We start from the raw sequence: 20,378 nt of genomic DNA, 5'->3' as shown, positions 1-20,378 counted from the left end.
AACAAAACCACCTTTTTTGCTGGTGTAATTGTGTCTACACTCGGGCTTTTGTTGAAGTAGTTATGTCATGACAATCACCCTATGCAACACAAAGCCTTGAAGTGCAAACCCAAATCTTAAATCTCATCTGCCAAGCCAAATGTTATTGTGCTTTAGCACAATTATGGAAAACCAAGGTAGATTTGGTAGAAAGTGCTGACCGCAACCTCACAGTCCGTCCGCACGGACAGTTACGTTCCATTCAGCATTGTATTAGCTAACCAGGGATCCGCTGTGGTAAAATCTAATTTGGGTTTTAAATAGCTGCGGTTGGATAGGGACCAGCCAATCTGCCTTAAACTATATCACATATTAATAGGGCCAGGGTGGAATTTGCTTTACCTATGAATTCTTCCAACGTACACTACTTTTGTTGTCATCTCTGTGAAGTCATTTTTCCCTTTAGGCTTTTCATATTCATTTTCCTTTTTTGACACCATGAAATGTAAACATATCTAAGCTGCCAATGAGAAAGAAACGTCTGTCACTTCGAGGGATACTCCATTGGATCTTTAAATACTGACAACCTTAAATTTTTTTGAATGGTTTAAATTAAACAATTTACAAGCACTAACATAGTAGATTATCAGTACAAATGACATTAATGTCTTTTTAGCTGAGTATCAGTTTCTAAAGGATGTCATTAGCCACACTCAGATTAGTTTTCCCCAGTAGACCGTAATTCAGTCTTGCATTTCTAATAGTCTGCTGCATTTTAATTATTTTTCTTTCACTGAGTGTTGCTAGGTTTCCTCAACAATGCAAATGCTGCCCTTCAGAAAACAATAACAGAAGTTATTAAAATTGGCAAGGCTGGGGCCTGAAGAAGTCAAAGAAAGTTACTTATTAGATCACAGAGAAAAAAACAACACTATCTTACACTTACAACATGAGTTTCACCTACCCCAAGTCTGAAATGCATCCCCCTCCTGAAGGACTGAAACCAAGTTTGCCTTGGCATCAGCCACAGTTTGATGGTGAACCCAGAGGAGGCAGATTTAGGCCTCTAGACCAAATGAAGGAGAAACTTCATTTGTCCCTGAGCTGCAACCACTCCTGCAGCACAATGTGGACCTGTTCAATCAGCTTTGCTTGTTTTAACAAAGTCCATCATCACGCTTTAAGTACTAGCTAACAGATTTGTAGCTGAACAGTTTGCTAGTGACAGCCACAGCAGCAAATGCAGAGCTCTATGTCCTGGTGACATCACTGGCAAACATGAATAGACAGTGGAATTAAATTAGGGTGTTGTATCTCTATTGCAGAATATACCGGGGGGTTCCTCCATGCCTCACACTGGGTTTGCATCTCATCCCAGGCAGTGTTTGCACGGTGCCTAGCAAAGAGAGCCTGACCTCTGTGGGACCTCAAATAAAAATAGTCATCAGAGAGAACATCTCCACCACCACCACCAGCTGCAAGAAGGACAAGCTTACAGGGCAAAACAGGGACCAGAGGTGCAGCAGAGCCCTGGCACGTGCTTTCAATCACAGGACGTGCAGTAGATGCACGGGCTGAGGCTTTCAGAGAACCGGGAGAGGACAGACACTTCTGATATATTTCAGAATTGCTTTTTGACTACAAGAACAGTAAAGGAATAGTGGCTGGTATTCCACTCCAGGGCTCAGAGTCTCATATTAAATAATGAAATTCTTGCTTCACTACTCAAGCAAACAGACCCGAGAGCATTTTTCTAAAAACAAACAAAAGTGATGCAAATGCAATTTTAATGCTGGCACTCAGCCTATGAGTATACTACACCCATTGCTTTTGCGTGGTGGCAGGCTGAAATCAGAATATATATATAGGCATACGTAGCTGTTTAAGGTCAATCCTGCTGGGCTAACAGTGGGGTTTTCTCTGACCATGTATTTACCATCTATCAGTGTTATCAGTATCACCACAGGAGAATATCATCTCTTCTTTGCTATAAGTGTTTGTTGTTATCCTCTGCAGCGCTGATTGATTTCCCAGTAGAGATAATAATAAATAACTCTCGCAGCAGTGATACCATGCACCTGCAATTTTCCAAGAAGAAAGCATGAAGAAAGATGCCTAAGAAAAGCAGAAACTTTCTTCTTCAAAGCATCCTGTGTAATTTTGGAAAATAAACAGTGTAATTTAGGTGAAGAATTGCAAACCAGACAACCCCAAAGATTAGTGCTGACGTGTCTTTTACCTCCGGGCTACTGCGTGAGTCTAGACCAGGTGAGCAGTGGCCACATGTTGTTACGACCTGACAGCCAAGGAGAGAAGAGGTGGTGGGAACACTCAGGGTTTGCATGAACGGCTGACCACAACACAGAGACCCAGCACCGAGCACTGTACGCAGGTTAAAGATCCCTTTCAACTCCCAGCGAGAAATAATCCCTTTTGATCCGGGTGGAGGAACAATTGCCCTGCTTGGGAAGCTAGCTGGCCTCGCTGTTGCCCATTCTGTGCCTATCGTATGAAAAATGAGTACAGGCAGATCTCCAGGCCGTCCAAATTGTCAGAGTTTGGGTCACTGATTTCAGAGTAATTACCATTATTTACACAGCAGAGGAGTCTGCCCAACAGGGTTCATATGCACTGAGGTCAGCCTGAAGATTTTTATGAATGTTACATATATTTCTTAAATATGACTACTGTAGATTAATTATCTCATTTTTTTTTTAAGTTACAAAATATGCTTCTCAAATTAATTGCATTGGATTTTTTTTTCCAGTCTCACACTGTACTAGATTTCAAACCTGGAAGTTAATTTTATAGGAGTAAAGGATTTGATTTTTTACAGTGTTTTACCTCATTTTTGCTAGAAAAGTACATTTAAAGATTTTTTTTCCTGTGTATGTGTTTATTAATCTAGCCTCAAATTATGATGTTTTTGTCCTTTTCAACCTTCAGTAGCTAGGAACAGGACGTACTGTGGTACTCAGGGAATTCCCAATTCACTGCAAACTTGTACCTAAATGACATGACCCATTCTCCCGATAGCACGTTTCCCCAACAAATGATCTGCTGGATATTAAATTGTATTAAACTGTAAGACAGAAACCTAAGACAAAGTACACCTGTCGTTGCAGATTACAAAACATGGACGGAATATCTTTTTAAACTATCTTAGGGGAAGAAAGACAGCTGCAGCCTTGTTGCATAATAACAGCCATTTTGATTGCTCCACAGCACACGAACAGCAATGAACAGACTTTGTGATTAATTAAATTAACTAATTAAAACCTCCTCCAACCTGATTTGAGCATTTAGTTAGTCAAAAGAGTTGTTTACGTCCTATACGACAAAGCAACTGGGGTTAGTATAATTAATTAAAAGTAATAGTGAATGGTTTGGAGGGTCCGGGGTTTATGTATGTTCCTTGGAGGGCTGAACAAGAGATTAAAAAACGATTTTAAAAAGTGACAGCAGTTCGGTGTTTCCCTGACCCCAGCTTTGTGTGTGAGCTGTAATGCCCCGGTGGCTCGGGTCTGCTCGGGTGCGGGTGAGAGGAGGGACCCGAAAGCCGCGTGACAGGGCCACCAGCCAAACACCCTGCCCATGCCACTCCTCCGAAGCACGCAGGCTGGCAGCGGCGTGTGGGTGTTTTCAGTGCCATGGGGTATCCGAAGGCAAGCAAGGGGAAGAGCCTGGGTAAACGGAGGACTTGCTTCTCCCCATGGGGAAGGTGGAGTGATGGCAGAGGCCTGGGTGGCTCGTGGTCCACGCTGTGATCGATCTGGACACCCCCAGTCAGAGTAGTCAACAGCACCACGTCTGCTTCAGGTGTCCTTCATCAAGGTGCTCCAGGATCCCTTTTCCACCTCTGCAACTGCCATCACTACTTCATACTAATGTGGTGCCACACATCTTTTCACCTGCTTTGAGTCTTTAACGCATACAACATGAAACAAAAACCATCTCTTCCTAACCACAGTAGTAAGAGATTTCTTGTCATTTTCAGAGCATTTTTTCAGGAAAGAAATATTTCCTTGGTAACAGGGAGACCTATTGATCTGCTGACATCCATGTCAAATAACCCGACTGACCACGCTCCCTTCCCCAGGGCTCCTTCGTTGCCGACTGCCCTACTTTTCCAGTAGTTTAGCAGCCCGGACCCCCGATGGGGGATCTAATCAAGTAACACACAACTTTTCCAAGTAGCATTTTCTCTTGCAAGCACCCATCTTGCCAATTAAGTCCAATCCTTTGGTCTACCAAACGGCGGACCAAATAAATGATTATATACTTTAAGAAGATTCAGTGCTCTGGACCAGAGCTGTGAATACAATTGGCTGAAGCGCAGAACTGACTTTTGCTTCAAAGAGGAAAGTTCACTCAACTAGAAGTCTGATGAATGTAATGAAGGCAAGGTAAATTTTACCTGGGTTGAATTTTGGTTTGGAAGAAAGGCACGCTGAAAAACTTGCGTAGGCATGCAGAATAATTCCATAAACTGAGAAAAAACAGTTTATCGGATAAGCATCTGCATTAATTTTTTATCCAGTCTTATTCAAAAGAAATTAATGTCTTTGGTACCAACAGATTACATTAAGATTAGTTTTGAACCTTTGGAGAAGATTGTTGTGGTCGGCTGTCTGTTTCTCAGCAAAGACTGACTTCACAATGAGGAAAAGAAGACAAAACAGCAATTCTGTGGCAGAACAGCACACGTGCCAGCTCTGTGAGCAGGGCAGGGAGAGGGGCAGGTCCCAGGAGAAGTGAAGGCATCTCCAGCAGCCCCGCAGGGGAGGTCTGAGGTAGAGGAAGAGCAGCTCGTTCTTGAAAGGTTTGGTACAAACAGAAGAGCCTTACAGACAGTTGACAAAATGCTTCGTGCCGAGAGCTTTTGGGGCCAGGATCACGGTCCTAGATGTGGCCTTTCCGTAAAGAATACTTGAAAAAATAACAGTAGCGGTGAAGGGTATACATTGGGACAGGGATAGAGAGCTGTGATAAAATCCCAATTATCCTGTTGCCTCATTTATTTATTTTTTCTTTGTTCTTCTTTTCCCTAAGTTTTCACTTTTTTCTCCTTCTCCCTTTCTCTCATTCACACTGTTTGAGAAAGTAGTCCTTTCTACGGACTTCAGTGGGCTTTGGATCAAACCCTCCCATACATCTGTAGTTCATTACATTTTTTAACATACTTGCTTCACAGTCTTTGAGCCATATTTTGCTTGTTCAGAGGAAGCAACGTCAAAATTTGATTGTCTGGTCAAACTCCAAAGAAGAGCTAATACTCCACCCTTGCCAGAAATCACATGCCAGCTCAGCTCCCTCATGCTTTAGAAAGCTAGCTTTCTCTTAGCACGGTTTTTCTCTGCTGCTATGAGGCCACATTATATGATACAATAAATTGCTTGCCCCCAGAGAAAATTGTGATTACAGAAACACAGTGAATGAATTCTTTACTTCTTCAGAAAGCTGCTTCTAAAAAAAAAAAAAAAAAAAACAATTTTATAGAATCTGATGTAATTGATTTGGTGCTCTTTTGTAGTAATGTATGGATTCTTTATGATTACTTGCTTTTAGGAATGCTTGCTTTTTGAACAGTGATAACTATGTTACTGTCACTACCAGTCCAGGCAAAGGAAACTCATGGCTCTCAACCTCTTGCCCTCATGAGTTGCTCCTCCAGTATGCTGAAAGCATTAGGTGAGTTGAAATTTATGGCTCATCAAAGCCCATTCAACTTGCAGCAAGGAAGTGTTTTATCTCCCAATTTAAACTAGTAAGTAACTACAAATAATCAAAGGAGGAAGAATGACTCAAAATAAAGTAAAAAAAACACTCAAAGATTGTTAAGAGCCCATGCCAGGATTATTGACCTGAAGATAAAGTTGGCATAAAGAAATGATATACACTTCAATGTGGCAGACAGTAAGGTTAAAAAAAAAATAAATCCCTTGCCTACGTATACAGGATGGTGGGCTAGTCTAGCCTAAAATCCATGAGTCTGAAAAAGACTTGAGGTGGATAAGGAGTCTCTGACCCGGTCCTTTGGCCAAAGGCATTTAATCAATGGTTGAATGAGAAAAATCCCAAGTAAAGGCTTCATTTTTCTACAGAATCAATTACTGCTAAAATACTGTACACATTTAGACACCAACATTGCCTGAGTCTCAGAGAAGTGAAATGCCCCCAGGCATAATGTACTGGGTGTTTCTGCAGCTCTGCCAAGGGAACCTCCCCAGCAGGGGTCAGGGATGGCTCCAGCTCAGTGGATCTCAAGCGAGGGTTGTAATTAAATAGTTGGGGACTTTGATACCTACTTCTTACTTTTCCTCCCCCTTCCTTTTCTTACCAGCTTTGGTATCAAAGACCTTCACCCTCTAAAGCTTATTACCTTGAACCTGGACTCAGAAGAAATGCATCCATCCCCCACAAACCCCAAGGGAAGAGGATTCTCTCTCCCTTTCTCATTACAGCTGTAACAGTACTGCTGCTGTCTCCCCTGCTTGGGTCACACTGGAAAAAAGCAGATTTCAGCGCTATCTGAGAAGGATTACAACTAGATGCTCGCCAACAATAACACTAGGATTCTCACTGACAGAAAAATACAAGCGATAGAAAATGCCCTACAAAAGGCGCACCACAAATGAGTAGCATAAGCAGGGGAACACACAGCCACGGAAAATGATTCTCGTGTCTGTAACAACAAACACGTGTGTCCCCTGTGTGTGCACATCTGTTGTGCACTCCCTCTCTGAATATTTGCTGGCAGCGTTGTAAATATCTGAGCCACTAAGCAGATTTTATCTTCAAAATCTGTGGCCAAATTCTTAAGAACACATTAGCGTCTGTAAAAATGACAGACAGGAGCGTGTGCATGCGTTTTTGTATTAGCTCATCAGCTTTGCTTTTCAAGAAAAACTATGATGCCCTTGCTTAAGTATTAGTGGAAATTTGCCTGAATAAGAGCATGAACACCAATGGATTTTTTTTTTTTTCCTGACCAGTAGCTGCCCAGCAGTAAAAGCCTTTAACACTGGTTAATTCTGACAAAAGTACAAATTTTGCATGTTAGGGGTTGTGCCCAGAAGCCAGCAGCCGTGCCTCCTGCCTCCTCAGGCCCAGGATGCCTCCTGCTACAGAAGGCTGCAGCTCAGCGTTTCAATTGTTCGGCCACGTGGAGGAGAAGGAAAAATAGCTAAGCATTTCTAAACCCTAGCTTATGTCAGCTGCTGGTTTTCTGGAGAGCATCTTTTCACCTTAAAACGCAGTCCAAAATAATAAGAGGCTGCACAGCGGAGTACCGTATACAGAGGCACTTAATGAAACCAACAGCTGATGGGTTTAGAAAGACAAGTTGTGTACTTGGTTTGATGATGAACACGTTGTGGACGTTGGAGTAGAAGGACTTCTTACACTGACAGCACCAGCTGGGAGCTCGCTCACCTGGTTCCCTTCCCTGACCTTAGCTAGTGACTCCTGGCATTGCCTCGGGCAGACTGATTACCTCCTGGTAACACTTAGGAAAATCAGGTGAAAGGCTTTCCAAGGCTTTTTTTGGGGGAGAATTATCCATTAAGTGAAATGATTGAGCTGGGATTAAGAGTGTTTCTAAAAATACCTTCTTGTTCAGTCACAGGTTGTTTGGCCTCGATGCATGAATTACTGGGTTAAATTATACGACGTAAGCAGGAGTTCAGAGCAGATGATCATAACAGTCCCTGCTGGGCTTAATATCCATGAATTAACCCACAGGAGGGGACAAACGCAATGAGATGGCTCATACAATTACTGGTTCTAGCTCCTGTCCCCTCTTTTCAAGATTTGTAAAGCAGCTCCCGAACCACAGGAGCTTACAGAAGTGCATCACCCAGTGCTGGTTTAAGGCAGGGGTAAAGCCTCCACAAGACTTCACTGACTGAAGCTACGGGTACTGCTCCTTCTGTCCCAGCCAGCCAGCACGAGGCAGCTGACTGCATTTTGGGATTCACTGTACGCCTGTAATTTATTAGGCTGTCATCTCCAGAAGAAGCATTGTTGAAGAAGAATGACATAGTCCTTCCTTTTTAATTTATTGTCCCAATAAAATTAATCACTGACCTCCAGCTCCTAGAAAACTCCACAGAGGAAATCAAACTCTGAAGTTGATCCATTCTCGTCAGTGGCAAATGGAGCAAAAAGTGAATCATTGCACAGGCCTAGATGCAAAATACAAATGACCTTGGAGCAGCAATCGAACTTTAAAAGTTCATGTTTCATAAAAAAAAAAAACATCAAAATGAGTACTTGGAAAAGGCAATATTGATTTGGAAGCTTCCACGTACTTTAAAGTATTTTTTAGATGTAGTTTGCAGTTGTTCCAGGATGCAAGAAACAGGGAGGGATCCACCCAGGGCAACCATGATCTAAATAAGGGTGATGCACAGCGACTGCTGTCACACGAATGACAATGCAGAAATCCAATCCAGCATTTGCTGTGAGTTGGGCACCCATTCAAAAGGCAGCTTCCAAGGAAGTTTATCATACATAGCCACGATCTTGTATGGGATGCCCTACATAAAACAGGGCATGCAATTGCTCTGCATGCTCCGGGCACGCTTCCACCACCACTGCACTTGCAAGGAATCAGGGACAAGTGCGAAAGATCACAAAGAGTCCTGGGCTTGTGAGCTGAGCCATGCATGAACACCAGGATGGCTGGTCTTAAGCTCTCCCATCCACAAAGCTCAGTGTACAGGGCTAGGTTTGCCAGGACCTGGGAGGATCCTCCTCTCCTCCCCATGCTGTTAGCGCTGCTCAGTGAGCCACGCACACCTTGTGTGAGGAACCAAGCAGCTTCTCCCATCACTCCACCAGGCAATGCTCTGCTTTGCCAACACGGATGTGCAAAGCCTCATAACTCCTTCTTATATAGGTTTTACTAGCCCATGCATGAGTGAGGAGGGTATGACATGGAAACTCAACAGCCTTAAAAAATATTCCAGCGCCTCAGTTAGTGTCAAAGAGTTTTGAAGGAAGACCAATGCCAGAAATTTGAGATCCCATCACTTATTACAGCTGAGTCCATACCAGTGCTGCACAAAGCAGTCCAAGGCTACTCAGCTAAATGAGTAGGGACTGTAATTTTCACGAGTCTGTAGAAGATATGTGGAAATCAATAACATCATCCTAACTTTGCCACTAACTTGCTACGGTTAAGCCACTTATGTTCTCCATTTTCCCTTATTCCTACACGTAAAAAGACAGTTTTTATGACTGTTCTTACAGAAATACTGGAAGATTTGCTTAGCTAATGTTTTTCCAACACTGCAAGTATTAAAGTACTCAGTCCCTGAATTTTATCACCAGCATGGATAGTGAGAGTGCCAGCACTTACAGCAAAGAAGGAGACAAGAAAAAGCTGTTTTATCAGAGATGGAGCTGAGATTGAAATGGGTTCAATCTTTACAAGCCAATTACCGTATCACAACTGCATGTTCCAGCACTCGCCTAGAAGTCCAGACACCGTGGAGTCACACAAGCTATTTGTTGCTTTTCATAAACAAGAGAGCGATTCCCTCATCTCCTCAAACACATCTCACCTTTGTTCTTACTGGTTCTTCACATACAACTTACCATTTCATATTTTAAAGTCTCTCTTCATGACAGAGACAATGAATCAGCTCAAATGTCTTACAGAGGAGATATTTACAGATTTGGTTGCTAAATGCTGTGCTTCAGACTAGTCTGGTTTTGCATGGCAGATGAACAGTCAAAAACTACCAAAATGATTATAAAGAACAGGGTAAAAAACTCAGGTAGTATAAAAGTAGTTTCAGTTGGCCTAAGATGCCTTATACTCTGAGGGTCTGGCCACGAACGAAGAGGAAGCTTGCCAAACACAGCTTTTCCTCAGTAATCGTGTGTCTTTCAGAAGCCAGTCAGGTCACAAGTAATTTCCTCTATTAAACCCAGCTCAGGGGTTCCTTCCTCTTGCAGAAGCACTGGGAAAATGTATCCAACAGCATCATACACATCTGTAAAAGCAATTTAGCTGCCCAGGACCACGACTAGTATTTCAATTTGCACACTGTACTATCAAAGAAGCTTCATACCCATCTACAGTTCATAAGGAAACACATTTTTCAAAGCCATCTGAGCTGACACCTTTATCAGAGAACACTTTCTGACTCACTGAAATCAAGATCCTGTTCAGCAATAAAAATCATTGTAAAAAATAGACTTTGTGTCTTGCCCAGGACATGAACAGGCTTCAAACAATGATGAAACACACACAGATCACCAGCAGCCTAAACTCACAGCATGGCATGTACCAGCAGCTATCTGTACAAGAATAAGACTATCTTATACGTGTTCATAATTTTTCTTCTTTCATTGATTCCATTGAGATTAGACTATTCGCATGAGCAAACGTACGCATTTGATCAAATAAGCTTTTATGATAAGATTACATGCTGTACCAGAGTTTGCAAAAGAGCGCTGCTACCAGAACATGCAGTGCTCTGCCATCAACTGCTATATATCTATTAATCCATTTTACCAAACAACCTTGTCCTGCAATGCTTGTACCTGTACTCTAGTTTGAAATAACATTAAACAACATGGTCCATCATTAATACTGCTCTGGCTGAAATATTTTGCGTGTCTGCAAGTGATTTAAAAAAAGTTTTAGTGGGAGAGATGTGCGGTTGATATACTGAGGGTTTTTGCTTCCCTGCAAATGCACCAGATGCCTTTATCCACTGCACCTTGAAATACATCATTTACCCACCCCTACTCAAGCCCACTCACTTTTAAGTGTCATACGTGCAGCAGTGTCAGCAACATTGGCAGGAGTGGCAAGAAACCCAGCAGAAGAAATAACATCAGCAGCAACAGCTGTGGGATCAGTGACAGCAGAACCTTCTACCCACAAAAGTCTACCTTATCTATTTTAAAAAGTGTAGGGTCAACATTTGTACCAGCTGATATAACAGAAGCCCAACATAGTAGCATTGATCTGCTCCCATCTTTCCTGACGCCAACTATACGAGAGCCATTTACTCGGCCTTGGAATATCAACATTTTGACCTCAAGTTCTTTGGGCCATTACCGGGCAACCTTCTCCAAGGATCAGGCGACTATTGTCCAATTTCTATGATGACATGAGGAATAATGTTATTTGATCTCACTCTGTTTATCTTTCTCAATCCTTTTGTCTCTTGCCTGCTCCTCCTGTTACCCAGCATACAATGTGCTCCTTAAGAGATCCAGGGTGCATTGTCTCAGGGAAATAGCAATTAATTATTAAACCTGTCTCTACAGCAGCCTTCCAGGTGTTGAGACAATCTGTAAGCCAAGCACTGATGTTTATCTCTGTAACATGGCACTACTGCATGAAACATGACAGCCAAACTCCTGCACAAGTTTTGTTGTTGTTGTTTTCTTCATTCTCTTACAGTGCAAAAATGTCTTTTTGCAGAAAAAAAACAGCCTGTGGTTATATACTCCCTTCTACCCTGTTTTGGGTGAGCACGCATCACTGCACAAAACCTCTCACTGATTTTAGTACTGTACTTATCTCCTCTGCTCTGTGTGCAGTCAGGAGCCAGGAACCTTGAGCCAAGTTTAGGTATGTAACCCACCACCGGCAAGGCAGTTGACTTCTTGCAGGGTTACACATCCCTACATATCATCTAGCTACTTGTAAGATTGTCCTTGGAATGGGAATAGGGTGGGCAAGGGCTGAGGATCTGCTGCTGACAATAAACAAAATGGTGGGGTAAGATTTTGTGTTCCAGGTATTTTCAGAGCTGCAGTGGTCAGAGGAGCTGGTGGTGAGGAGGTCTCCTGAGATCTACAGACCAGGACAGGAGGCTGCCTGAGAAGATGGCTATACCCCAACTGCACTATGATGCAGTGCCAGAATTGCCTTTAACCCCAGCAGGAACAATGAAGAAAGCCCAAATGTCCATTGGAGCCCTATTATGCCACCATTTGGAAAAAAAAAAAAAAAAAAAAAAAAGGAGGCACAAAATTAGAGCATTAAAGCCAAACATGTTTTTTACAAGGCCATGGCAGAGAAATCTATGGGGAAGTGCCAAGCCTGGAAGGATTACAGAATGACGCTGCCCCCCCAAATAGCTTTTTGGATGGGAAACGCTCATTAGTACATTTTGCCTTTATTACTCTTATTATTACCTCATGGTGTGTAATAACACACCAACAACCCCTCTCAGGGAGCTAAGACTATTGTCCCAATCATTGTGCAAATACATAAAAAAGCAAGCCATTCAACAAGCACTGTTACACAAGATTCCAGGTTGAGTGTCTTGTGGCCATTTGAAGGTACAAATTTAGCTTTTTGGACACTGATTAATGTATCTCCCTTATGAATAGTTTGTTATCTCTTAAGACGCAAATACATCAGCTACCTCCCTTTCTGTCACATGGCCTAAGAGCTCCTCTCTGCTCCAGCTAGCTGCCTACTTGTACAAGACTTGTAGGAATTCAATTACTTTTGAGCCTGCTCTCCGTCCGCCAAATTGAATCAGCCAGTGTATGCAACAGTTATTTGAAGTTGTACAGAGCACAATCACCTAAGCCTCATTTCCTGAGTAAAGCAGACTGGCAATTCCGACATCTAAGAGCTGATGACTTGCAATGGATGCATGAAATAAATGGGAAAATAAGAAGAGAAGATGGTAGGAAGGCTGGAGTAAGGTAATAAGAAGCTCAGCATACTATTGTGCAAGAAAATTAACGTTAGTCACAGTCCAACGCTGGCAGCTGGCGCCAGCTAGCAAGGCATTTAAAGGAAGGGTTGGAAGCAGGAGGGAGGCAGCAAGGTGGGTTCTTGCCCCAGATTTTCTCATATATATGAGGCAGCACAGAGGGAGGCATCAAAAGCGCTTGAGGGAAAAGTTAACCAGGAGTAGGCGGATAAGCAGAAGTGGTTGTGTCAAATTAGCAAGGACCAGCTGCTTACCCCTGGATTGAGCTGTGCTGCTCCAAGGAGACTGACGTGCCCCCAGCCTGGCCGCTGTGGCTTGTAGGTCTTCCCTGCCCTGCCCAGGGGAGGGGGAAATGAAACCGTGTTTCCAGGCGCCTCCTTTATGAAGTCACAAAGCTTGGTGCTTCAGTATGGGAAAGGGGAGAGGAGCTAGCTGCGTGCTGAGAGACATCTCGACGTGCTTGTGGCACTGCTTGTGTGGTGGGACATGTCCAGGCCTCACCTCCCCTCACGGCAGGTACTGGTAGTTGGGGTGGAAAGAAGCTGGATTTAAAGAAACGTGCTTTGCCTGTGGCATGTTTCGGCTGACATGGGCCTAGTGAGAAGGAGCAGACTACAGGTGCTGGTGGCTGACTGGTGGGATACGTTGGCCACAGCGACAAAGAAAGGCAGGAGAGATTACAAGGGAATGCCAGGCTCTGTGGAGCCAGGACCACTCACTGGTTTGACTGTTTCATGTATCCATAAGGCAAGGTCAGGTTTTACATTTGGTCGTTTGGAGACAAGCCTGGAACAGATAAATGTGAGAATTATTAGCTGAAGCTGTGATGAAGCAGACATATGCTCTGGCTCTAGGAAACCTGCTCTCCTTCCTCTACCTGCATCAAGAGTAGGAGATGGCAGGCTCATCACAGCCATTTTCCAGCTCTCTGCTGGCAGAGCTATCTTGTTCCAGGAGATTTTTTTTTCCACTGGCTAAGCCCGATGTTTTAAGGCCCACGAAGGCTTTAAAGCTGCTTACAGATGGCAAAGTGACCTTTTCAGATTGCAGACTCTGAGACTGACTCGTGAGCTGATAGACCCTGAACAGAGAGAGCAAATTTGCTTTCATATTTCTGAAGTGTCATGTATTTGTAAGTTATAAATAATAAATGTAGCATGGTCCACAGAATATATATTCCACCTATTTGATAATACTCCACGCTTGTAATAAGCTTTTTAGCTTAAAATATTTTTGATCTCAACCAGTATCTGAGGCCGTGGGCCTCAGGACCACCAATGCAATGGAAGGAGAAGGGCAAATACCATACATCATGCTCCTAAATATGAACACAAGATATGGGGCAAGCCATGGGCAAACCTGAGCGGGTCCCTGCTCTTCACATCAGAGCCCTGCCATCAACTGCCAATATTTGGGAGGAAAAAACAGTTCCCCTCTCCTCACTATTTCACTAAGCTCGCATTTACTGTGCCTCTGCTAGCACTAAAACATTGTCACCGTAATGGCCGAGTTTGTTTGTTTTCTATCAACATGCTTATTTAATATTTTTTTTTTTTTACTAATGAGTCAGGCTTCTTCTATGACACACAAGACATCCATATTGCATGAGGTGGGGGACCTAAGCATGGCTAGCAAGCTCTGTGTGCTTCAGTTGGCAAGCATACTGTTAACAGCAATGAATAAACAAGCGAGCAAGCGGCCTGAGTGCCCAGATCCAAACCAGGAGGAAAGCACGCAAAGGTTAATTGGCAAAATGCCACAGCAGCCATTCTGCAGGGGGAATTTATGGTTTACAAGATCAGAGTAAAAGACTGCTTTAATCGCCAGATTATACTAAGTACTTGCAAATTTTAATACAGTAAACCAATATTTTTTCCACTTTAGCATTAAAAAAAACTTTTAACATATGGAATCATATCATCAGATTCCTATAAAGCCTCCCCCCCCCCCCCCCAAGTAAAGCAGTAATATTATAAATAACACCAAAGACATCTCTGAGAAACAGATATGGGAGGATAGGGGGGGAACAATTCACACACACACACACTTTATTTTTTCCCCTTGTGTTTTGTGTGACAGTTTGCCTGCAACCACTTGCCCCATGGTGCCTGCACAGGGTTATTTCCTCCTCTTCTTGGGAGAAAACAGGAGGGCCAGCAACACCCACACACAATGCCCAGAGCTGCCAGGGCACGGCCCTTTTGGCTTCCACAGGCACCTCCCCTGTCCGTCACACTCTTTGGGTGACAGGTTTGCCAAAATGAGGGAGGTGGATTCAGGGAGCCCCCGGGGGGGTGGTCCCCATGCTGAGGACACAGCACGCACAGAATCCCACCAGTCCTGGGGAAGCTGCTGCAGGAGCCAGGCGCAGAGCCTGGCTTGAAGCCTGTTGAAAATGGTATGCTAAATATCCTATTGTGTGCTTACACGGTATTTATAGACACCATCCATCACACAGGCCCTAAATGCATTAAATCAAGATTCGCTTAAAGACTGGTGTTCTCCTAGACTCCTAAAAAGGGCTGAGAGAAATGAAATCATTACAGCCCTCACCTCATTTCTGGGGATTCAAACAGGTCTCTGGTGCTCGGCAGGCTTGGTTTACATCCCAACTCAGCCTCAGCTGGTGGTATTTGTCAGAGAGGCAACGGGAAGCACTCTCAGGCTGACCTTTTGGGCTAGTTGACATCAACCTCACCTTTGTGAATCAAGACTCGGTGGGGTGACATCCATATGGGATTAACACGGCATAAGACAGACTGGGCTTCAAAACCTTCAGGCCTGGCAAAGGCCAGCACAGAGCACACAGACTCAGCCCCTCCAAGCCAGCGTGAGCAAGTAACCTCCTACACCACAGGTTAGCTCTAACCCCAGGTGGCTCTGACCGTAACTGATCACAGCTGGGCTCCCTCTGGTTGCCTTCAGCTGGAGGGAAGTCTGCAGCACGACGCAGAAAGCATATGTGAACTGCAGACCTTGTTCGAGGAGCCACCAGCAGCATTTTTCAGTGTGGATGTGGTGGCATTACAAGGAGCGTTTGAGCAGGAGTGCAAGGGGGAATGCTTGATTTTTGGTCTCCTGAATGTAATTTATGCAGCCATAGCAGATGTCCCATAGCCTAGGAGACAGGGGCAGCAGCAGGCAGCACTGCTGTGCTAACCACTGGCGCAGAGAGCGATAGGCACGGTGCCTCTGTGATGAGTGGATGCACTTACTGTCCTGACTTGGACTCTTAGCTCTCAAATTAATTAGTTAACCTCCCAGCCTGGCTGCTGATATTTTTAATTGCATTTATCAATTCATCAGTGTTGTTTGCAAAAGTATGATATTACTTGTAAGATGTTCTCGAGAGAAGCAGCATTTCACATTCTGAGTGGTATGAGACGCACAAGTTAGGTGTAAGATAGCATGACTTGTTTCAGGAATGCTGCTGCTTATTCCCTGCATAACTGACCTACAAGGGCAGAGCAATGTTAGGTACCACGCAGTCCATAGATTTGCTTATGCATGCAAAACCTCCTCTGCAAATTTCAGCAGTGCCTATACCTCTTGTGCAAGAGGGTAAGCTGTGATGCAGTTTGCTTTCTCTTCCTAACAGTAATTAGATTCTTTTTTGGTGGTGTTTAGTTAACTGTGCTGCAGAAAGTCAAACCATGGGTAGCTTTCTTCCACAAAGCAATCCAATTAGTTAAGATTGTGGATGGATTAAGGTTTAATACTCCACAGAGATGCCTGGCTGGAAATCACTTAGGTTAGTTAGCTCTTATTCAGAAACAAACAAACAAGAGTGGAGGATAGCACCACATGCAACCTGGGGACTGGAAGGTGGAGGCCAGCAGATAATGAAAGGTCTCTCCTTTATTATCACCCTTAGAAAAGGGAGGGCCAGATGAGCCGGGACATGCGGAGAAGGACAGGTATATAGGTCACCGTGGCATACAGAAAGGCGCAGAGCAGAGCCGAGCCTGAGCAGCCACCTGCATGCAGTGCCGGATTGAAGAAGAAAGTGGGGGCACCTCCAGAAGGAGCACGGGGCATGGATCAAGGACCAGCAGGAGGCCCCAGTCCAAAGGAAAACCCTGTGCCCAGCCTTCCTCTTCCTCTGGATGGCAGGTGGCCATCTTGGCCACTGTCAGGAGATAGCCGAGGAAAAGGTCTTTGACGAAGAATTCCTAGGATTGTGCAGGGTCAAAAACAGGGAGAGCAAACAGGTGCAGGGGGTATGCAGACAGCTGCATGTACAGCACGAGGGATTTCTTCTCCTTGGTCCCACTCGTCCTTGTGTTCTTTTATCTAGAAAAAAGTCAGAGAAGGGAGAAAGGAAGAAAGACTTCTCTCCTAGGGCATAAAACACAAATGAGGCAGACAGCAGCGTGGTTGCAAGGCTTCAGACATTCATTGCTGGGAACGGGTTAGGAGAGATCTGAATCCAGCTTTGGCAGGGTGAGTCAGCAGCCAGGCTGCAGCCCCAGCTGAATAGCTTCTGTAGCTCTTGGAAATAAAGGTTGCCAGCACATAAATGCCAATCAAGTGGGTACGGCAGACTTAGACATGATCGCATGAGATCATCCCAGAGGATCAGCTACTCGTCAGGAGCCAGTGAGGGCCAGAAGTGCCAACAGTCACTTCTCCACTGCTTTCTAGTGAACGCTGCTCAGAGCCACGTGGCTTCAGAAGGCACCACAGTTGTCACCTACCAGGCAGTTCCCTTGATTATACGGTGCCGTAGAGTAGTAATAGATGGCTATTTCCCTGCTCCGTGAGGTGGGTATTTCAGGACACAGCATTTTAAATAACTGTTTATACATTAATGTCTTGCTGCAATGGAATCATCAAGTGTTTCTGAGGTTACGTCGTGCCACAGGAGCACAGATTAGGACGCAGAGCTCCCTAACCTCCGGCCTGGGTACCACAGGGTGCCACAAACCCCGCCGAAGAGCCAAGGGCTCAGCACGGCAAGGGAGCTGCTTTGGCTGCTAGCAACACACGTTTTGGCAACCTTTAAATAGCTTGAATATGGGGGGAGAACCACAATGCTGTGAGCATCTCAATTGCAGCAGGTCTTCTGTCCTCATCAGAGCAACATCACTGTACCGAGTACTCTGCCGCCACCAGGTCTGAGCAACGTGGTACCTGCCTACCAGGAATACCTGCCACCGCTGGGGCTGACAGACGGATAAGCCCTCTGCTGCACAAATTGTGAGTTTGAAACGTGCACTGCAATATTCATTTCACGCTGGAATGAAATCTGAATGTTACAAGTCTTCAAAAAATAATTGATTAGGATTGATCATTATGCAGTCGGTTTTTGTTTGTTTGTTTAAATCTGCCTCATGAGTTTTTGTGTTGTTATAAAAACAAACCTTTTTCATGGAAAAAAGAAATGCCTTATTCCAAAACGTCCCCCAAATTTTAACCAGGACACTTCACCACCATCCAAAATGTGAATTTCTGTGGGCCTGTTTTTTTGCTGGCCTGCAGTGGCTGTAACTGGTTATTGTTTTTCTGTCCAGTTCTAATCAGTATAGGAATACCCAAAAAGACCGCGATGAAAAATTATATCACACTTCTGTATCATCAAAAATGTATTTATAACAACCAAAGATTGCAGTCACTAAATGTAGTTTATTTAAACCCAGGAGCTAATATGAGATAGCAGCAAAAGGCTGGTGTGCGGTAGCTGAGCCTATGCTAGAAAAACTGCAGGAAGAGCTAGGCCATCACATATTTTCTTTTCTGGTGAGCAGCAGACCATATCAAAAATAGGAGATTAGGAGCAGGCCGTTCATTTTAACTAACTTTGTACTTAAAAAATGGCTCGCAAGCAGCAGGCTTAGAGAGACCAGGAAAACAAAATCGGGTTCTATTATCAGCAAGTCAAATTGTGAAATGACATCAGGAACATTGCGAAGATTATATCGTGGATTTCACAACATTTGGTGCTGTTGTATACAACTCTGTAATTACATGAAAATTGCTACTTTCATTTAAAAGTAAAAAACGTCTCCAGCCTTGAAAGTTTAAAAAAACATTAACCAAGCACTCAAAATCCAAAAAGCAAACAGGGAAAAAGCACATCAAACTAACTATTAAAAAACAAAACTACTCAGGATTTTCCAGCAGATAGCTCATGATGTGTGGTGGTCTGAGTTCAGCTGATAGCTGCTGGCTGCTCAACTGGAAAAAAATTTGGCTTTCTTGAGGGAGAGGCAACTAAGAGGGAGTATCTGTTTTTATAAGATAAGAGATTTAAGTATAATGGCCATTTGGCTGGTAGGAAGGAATATTTCTAGTTTTCATGTGTTTTTGGTGTGAGAGATGGAGCTGGGAGGAAGACTAGGAGGGGATTCTAGCTAAATCTTTAATGACAACCTTTTCACTCACTCCCTATCTCTCTGTCTGTGTTTCTTACACATCATCCCAGAAGTTTGCAAATACCTGGGAAATGCACCATTAACTGGAATACGTATGTGCATGTATAAGTGTGTGTGCATGTGTTTTAAATGCCCGCGAGCTTTTTAGCTACCTAAGCCCTCATAAGAAGCAAGAGCCTCACAGTGCAGGAGCGATGGAGTAAGAATGCAGCCGCCACAAATCCCTCTCTAATCCTGCTTTAATTACACGGGCGAGCGGGGCCCCGGTGCTGAGGCAGCTCCGCGCTGCCCCGTGCTCCGACAGGCGTAAAGGAAGCAGCAGCACCTGATGGCGCAGGGCTGTGCTGTACCGAGGGTGAAGGCAAGGCTATAATTAGGAAACCACTTTGTTGTGAGGCAGGCGGTCTAATGAAAGCAGCTGATGGGACCAGCTGACTGCATTTACATCGACAATAGCCTGCTAGCATCATGAGTTTCTGTCATCTCCCCCCCTCCCAGCACATTTCTGAACGTTTGGAGTGAAGTAATCTCCCTGCACCATAAAGACTGAAATCTTTCTTTAAATTGCTCCACCGAGATCCATTCTAACTCACGCAGCACAACGGCCACGGTGCCGGGGGCAGATCTCACCTCTGGGCGCACCTACAGCAAACAGCCAAGGAAGGGCGGGTGCGTCGCATCGTACCCTGGCTTCACACACGCTCCCTCGCAACATCAGGGAAACACCGAAAACACAGCTCCATGGCAGGAGGTGCGGAAGGGCAGGCTCGGCTAAATCCTAGCAGAAGGTTGGGCAACAACACAGGGAGGCACTTACACACACGGAGCGCTTCATCACGGAGCTCAGAGTGCTTTTGTGAGCTCCAGTGAATTAAGCGCTGCTCTGACTCTCGTGAGAAGGGTCAACATCTGCTGTCCCTCACGTCAGGTACCCTACACATTTTTTCAAAGTATTTTGCACAGTTTGGCTTTCAGGAGCTAGTAACTCTCTCGTGTATGGTGATTGCTCTCTTGCTTTTCAGCTTAGCTTCTAGTGCGTGGGAAATACGTACAGAAAGCAGCTTGCCCTTTGGCTGCCGTTGATGTGCCCAGTCTGAGCCTACGGGGTTTTGGATCTCCAGGGCTCTCTCTAGGTCTAGCAGCTTGTAAAAGCATTACAAATTTACTACCCTTTTTAACCAGCAAAGAACATAAATCTTCCTTGCCATAAATGCTGATGCTCATGCAGGGAGAAATTCAAAGTGAGGCTGCAGAGAGAGAGAGAGAAACATTCCCCATGCGATGATTAAAGTGCCAGTTCACGAAAGCTGACGTCAGCGCATGC

General features: G+C 44.3%; 1 long non-coding RNA gene across 2 annotated transcripts; it reads right to left on the bottom strand.

Annotated features, from left to right (window-relative positions):
* Positions 1 to 516: 516 nt before the first annotated feature.
* LOC121067013 lies at positions 517 to 14,229 on the bottom strand. 2 transcript variants are annotated; one of them, XR_005818068.1, is made up of 4 exons: positions 13,558 to 14,229; positions 12,935 to 13,466; positions 8,068 to 8,165; positions 517 to 2,057 (listed from the first exon to the last, which is right to left on the bottom strand). It is a non-coding gene; the product is annotated as an uncharacterized LOC121067013 (long non-coding RNA). The 2 variants fall into 2 exon arrangements; XR_005818067.1 differs by having other exon boundaries at positions 12,935 to 14,229.
* Positions 14,230 to 20,378: the final 6,149 nt, after the last annotated feature.

This window comes from Cygnus olor, chromosome 3 (assembly GCF_009769625.2).
Source record: "Cygnus olor isolate bCygOlo1 chromosome 3, bCygOlo1.pri.v2, whole genome shotgun sequence".
NCBI classification, from domain to species: Eukaryota; Metazoa; Chordata; class Aves; order Anseriformes; family Anatidae; genus Cygnus; species Cygnus olor.
Note: the sequence above shows the minus strand (reverse complement) of the source record. Positions and strands in the feature narration are given on the sequence as shown.